Here is a 5,835-nt window from a genome sequence, read left to right on the forward strand (position 1 = left end):
TTTGTATTTCGAAATATTGTGATAGCTGCAAATTCGTTTCTGTCTCTATGTGAGCTGTAAAGTGGATATTTTGTATACAAATGGAATTACAGAATAGTTTTATTCCCCCCAAAAAAGAGAATCGCCAATGAATCCATACATGTGAAAGTCGTTCTTGTTTTGATTCGATACAAGCGTTTCTTGTTTCTGCGAACTTTGTATTCACACTGATATCACTCGTTTGTAACAGCTGAACCACGCCATCCCAGTGCCAACAACCACATTGAATGAGACCATACGGAAGTACACTGCTTCGTCATAACGCACACGCCTGGTTGGCTCGCTGCGTGAACACATGAAAACATCTCGCCGAGCATCGTCACCAACTTGTACTGTGGCTTGGCAGGAAAAAGCTGAACAGGTCATCGAAAGCATACATTTAGTGTCGCTTCGTCATGGATAATAAGGGTGAGTTTTGCATTTTTCTCACAGAGGAAAAGGCAGATATCATACGGAAGGTGATATAGTGTGGTATCATATGAACGGAGTCTGTGTAGTAGAGTTAAAACCACTCTCGCTGCCGTGCTTGGCAGTTGTACAAAGCAACGATACTAGAATTGAGAATATGAACTCCACAGAAAACACCACAGCGTTTATTATGCGCGGTCAGACCGATGACACTGTCGACTTTACAGTCGGCACTTCCCAGCAAGAAAATGTTAGCTTGTTAACGACACCGGAGAACGCAGGAAATAATGAGTACGGAATCACGGATTACACTATACGCGGGAATTACACGACAGCCGCTGGATTGGACTCCTCGCCAAACTACGTTGAAGTGGTGAGTTTCGCCATCGCTATTACCAAGGATGTTTTTGCGGATAATGATACCCATAATTCGAGTGCTATCGTTACCGAGTACACCGTGACAGTTGGTAAAGTTATCCTGGGTGTCTTTCTCTGTATGTGTTGCATGGTGACAATCCTGGGTAACATTTTAGTGATGGTCGCTATTGCAAGAATGAGCTACTTACAGACAGTAACTAACTTTTTCATAGCATCTTTAGCTGTAGCTGATCTACTAGTTGGCTCTGTAATTGTACCATTTACGATAACGTTGGCGATGACCGATGACCGCTGGCCGTTTGGTGTGATATGGTGCGATTTATGGCGCTCATTTGATGTGTTGAGTGCCACCGCATCCATACTAAATCTATCAGCGATATCATTAGATCGCTACTGGGCTATCACCGACCCTATGTCGTACCCTGGAAGGATGTCCTTTAAGAGGGCTTATTTCATGATATTTCTGGTTTGGTTTTGTTCAGCGGCAATATCTTTTCCAGCTATTGCTTGGTGGAGATACGTCGATCCACCGGATAACGGTAAAACTATGTGTTTATTCACGGACGACGTCACCTACAGAATCATGTCGTCTTGTATATCATTTTATATTCCCCTCTTCGTCATGGTGTTTGTTTACTACAAAATCTACCGTGCTGCTGCAGCGCAGACGAAAAGCCTTAACAGAGGAATTAAAATACTGAATGGTGACGCTGATGTAGGTGGAGGGGCACTAACTTTGAGAATACATCGAGGAGGGGGTGCAGCCACGAGGACGAACAGTAACCACTCACACACCAACGGAACGAGCTCTGACGAAGGTGACGATATCCGACAAAACTTCAGAAAGGGTCATCGCATTATGCCAGGTAGAAAACTACATATTAGCAAACGTTTAATCCGCCTCGCAAAAGAGCGAAAAGCGGCGAAAACTCTAGGAATTGTGATGGGCGTTTTTATCATCTGTTGGCTGCCTTTCTTCGTACTAAACGTACTCTACGGAATATGTGGCGATCTGTGTATTACTGAACCCGAGTTGCTTTACAACATCTTCACTTGGTTTGGATATTTAAATAGCGGAGTCAACCCATTTATTTACGCTTTCTCGAGCCGTGATTTTAAAAGGGCCTTCATTAAGATTCTGTGCACGTGCATGCCGAGAAAATTCGAAACTCAGATGCGTATACAGCAAAGACATCGACCTCGGAAGAATTCGAGTACTTTCTCTATGGCAGTAGAGACTAGCATTCTCACAATATGACACGTAGTTTTTATACCACATTAAACAGATTTGTTTGAACGCAGGAGGTATACAAGTACACCGGGAATTCATACCCCTTCCAGTCATTAATCGGACCACTAGCGATAAAAAGGTGAGAGAAGGTCACAGAAAAGCTAGGTCTTTCCGTAAAACACGCACAGTGGGTACCACTCTAATTTACAGCGACGGATTCCCAAACTAAGTATGTGCGTATTTAATTTGAACAGAATATCAATATCATTAATATCATTAAATTCAGTTTTTCAGAATTTATACCTTACTATGCATAACTGTTAAGTTTTTCTGATGCAGTGCTTTGTGGCAGTTAAATGATACGCTTGCGAGTATTTCGCATTTATGATTATCATATTATCCTCATACGAGAAATTGAACAAGTTTTAGTCGTTTCCATTCAAAACCCACCATTCAAAATAAAAATTACAGGAAAGTGTTACTGATATATCAAAAGTTTAAGGGGGTAATGGCTCACCGAAGTAGTTATTTTGAAAGGAGTTCTTTATAGATCACATGTGTTATCTAACCCCTTTCATTAATAGCCCAGATTTTGACATGTGAAATTTTATTTTAAAAAAATTACTCAGTGGTTGACTCAAGGCTGTTAGAAGTTGAACTCGACCTATATCCATCAAAATCCATCAACATTCCGTCAATTGTGACGTAACGTTTGCGTATATAACGCTCACGCCATTTTTATTTGACTACGTTACTACAAACTTTTGTTCCTAGAAATGAATTTAACTTATTTAGCCCCCAGACTTTTCATTGTCAATTTAGTTCCATACAGCATTGTATCAAATTAGATAAATAGATGAAAGCGTTGTTAGCTTAGAATTAGTAGGTGTCAATAAATAGGACAAAGTGACGTTTTATTGTGTTTTCTTTTTTTTGCACTCATTTCTTTTCTCTGTAACAATGGCACGTGAGAGGGATGTAGCATTCAAATCGCTTAAAACGTTCGGTTTGAATCTATTCCTATGTAATATCTGTAACAGTAAGTTCGTCCCCTGTGCGGTATGCCGCCATATCCTTGTAACGTCATTATTTTGGCGGCCGCGAGTGTAAATGACCAAAACAGTTCCATTTTACCGCTCACTGTTTTTCTACTAATCATCACATCGCATTATTATCACCCTAGTACAGTCAGCCGTCACAAAATACCGGATAATTTGCGGCTCTCCTTTCCTTCAGATCGATGCAGTATCGTTTGCCCTTAAAGTGTAGCAGTTGGGCTTTAGGAGTTGAACGAATTTCGTGACGATTGCACGGAAGTCGAGCTTTTTTGTGAATGCATGAATGAATGAATGAATGAATCAGTAGTGCCATCGAACTTTGTAAAGTACATAATAACAACAGAAAACATTTCGATTCACATGTTTTGCCGTATTTTTCATCGTTTCTTCAACAATTTTTCCCCCAAATTTTCATTTTGTGCAGCTGTACAGCTTCTACTTCATTTAAAGTTACTTCTCTTATCTTTACGTCACATTACTGTATTGCCATGACATAATAATATTTTCATATTCATGTAGTATACATCACAAAGACTTTTAGACAGCTATATCTGGAGCTTTCGTCTTTTCACTAAGGACTACATCAGTAGACTGAAGTCATTACTATGCACTAAAACAAAGGTATTAATTATTACTACATTAATATGGCTAATACCAAGCAGTTTAACTTGCATTAAAGAACATCATTTTCATTTAATACCATCTATTACCTCAAACTAATAAATTAACATGTAGCGATTCCTGAAAACCCAGTACAACTGCGGAAACCACGCTTTCATCTTACTAAAATAAACACAGAGTAAAACTATTGTTGTGATATGTTGATATAAGCTATTGAATGGACGTCGGCTTAATTATACTCACATTAGGGTGAAGTTTTTGATGATGACTTTCATGGTCTTACAGTGTACATGTTGATGACTACCCGTGTTTACACTGTCTTGATTACAGAGATGTTTTAACCAAATAAACAAAGGCACCACTACCATCCAGTTATTTAGTTTACCACATCAAACAACGCTGTAATTTTAGTTTATGTCTATCTTAGTAAGCTGAAATCTCGGTTTCCACGGTAGTAGAAGTTCAATACCGCGAAAATAATAATGGCGTGCCTTTCAACGGCACGTCGTGTTAATAAGTCATTGATTTTATCCTATATGCCTGCAGACAAACCTAACAACTTTTGGCGTGTTAGCCCAATCCAATGTGTAGTATAGGCGTGCTCGGTGTTACTCAAGATTAAACATTTGAAAACAAGGCGAGGATAGTCATGCCTTTTGGCACAGATTTAGTAACTTATCCCCTGCATTGTTATAACCTGTACCTAACATCGAGTAGGTCCAACACTGTATACAGACAGAATGTATTGTTTGGTGTTTCTAAGCATATCAGGTGCATTCGCTAAATCAAAACGTGTAAGCAACCATTGTACCAGAAAGCAAAATTGAACAACAAACACCGGGCATTTAAGCTCTGATTTCTCGCCATTGGGACAGTACTGGCGGCTAATACAGGATTACAGGATGTACTTCTGTCTTCGACGTTTAGATTGAAACTTTACTCGCAGGCAATGCTTGTTGTTTTAGCGACTGGGGTTATAATTATTTGTTCAACAGAATGAAAAACATGACTAGCACAATTAAAGACAGTAGACAGCACTCGATGAGTGAGTACGTCAAAATACCCGAGGAAGTAGATAATACAGACACGTCGCTACATTCGAAGGCACATGACCTTTTAGTTTCTCTAAAATTTTAAAACTTATGTCGTTTGAATTATATTCTCTTAGTTTTAGCACTGTGGTTGTCAAACATGTTATTATATTATTATCCGATATCGATCTGTTAAAATCTCTTTTATAGACGCGAAGCAGATCTCGACGCAGGAGGTCATATCTACCATAGACACGCGCCAACCAATTATAGACACGAAGCTTTCAGTTCAATTTCATTAATACGGAAACTCTGATGCGTTAGTATCGGGCATATGGTTTTTTAATGGTATCGATAGAAACTTAAGTTGTGTGACCGGTAGCGTAGATGTTTACTCTATGCTATTTTGATCAATTCAACTGATTCAGTTACTTGTAAAGAAACCCACTAATCACTAAGTTCTTTTTTTAGAGTTATAACCTGCTTGGATGAAGAATTCCCTCATGTAGCATTATGTAAACATGACGAATTAGCATCCGCTATTTTAAGTATTAAGTTTTTGCATGTGACGGAATGCGGCTATTTTAAGAAAAATAGTATATTCGTTCTCGAAAAAGGTCACTCTTCGACAGGGTGCCCGCAAAGACGATGAAGGCTAAGTATATATTATACATGTTGTATATCATTAATCCCCATTGTCCAGGAGTAAAGTGCTGTAAATTCACTCTCAATGTATATATCAAACGATCTAGGTACACCCGTAAATTGTATAAAAGGACACAACAAAATGCAGTAGTTCTCGACGTATAGCAGAGTGACCCGTATCTCAGTAGATAACATCCACGTTAATTTAGCGATCTATTAGTGTTCGCTTTTTTCTGTTTACATCTGGGACACAGAGATGCCGCCATTAACTCGTTTAGACACAGCAATTAAATTGAATTGGATAATAGTGATAATGAAAGCTATCCAACAAGCTTTCAAGTAGGGAGAGATAAAACGAAAACGCTGAAAGCCAAATAAGATGAACACCACGTTAGATGTTAAGCTGAAAGATGCTGCCCCAGGC

General features: G+C 39.0%; 1 pseudogene; it reads left to right on the forward strand.

The window, feature by feature from the left end:
• Window positions 1–517: 517 nt before the first annotated feature.
• Window positions 518–2,793, forward strand: LOC144446199 (dopamine receptor 2 pseudogene; annotated as a pseudogene).
• Window positions 2,794–5,835: the final 3,042 nt, after the last annotated feature.

This window comes from Glandiceps talaboti, chromosome 15, assembly GCF_964340395.1.
Source record: "Glandiceps talaboti chromosome 15, keGlaTala1.1, whole genome shotgun sequence".
NCBI lineage: Eukaryota > Metazoa > Hemichordata > Enteropneusta > Spengelidae > Glandiceps > Glandiceps talaboti.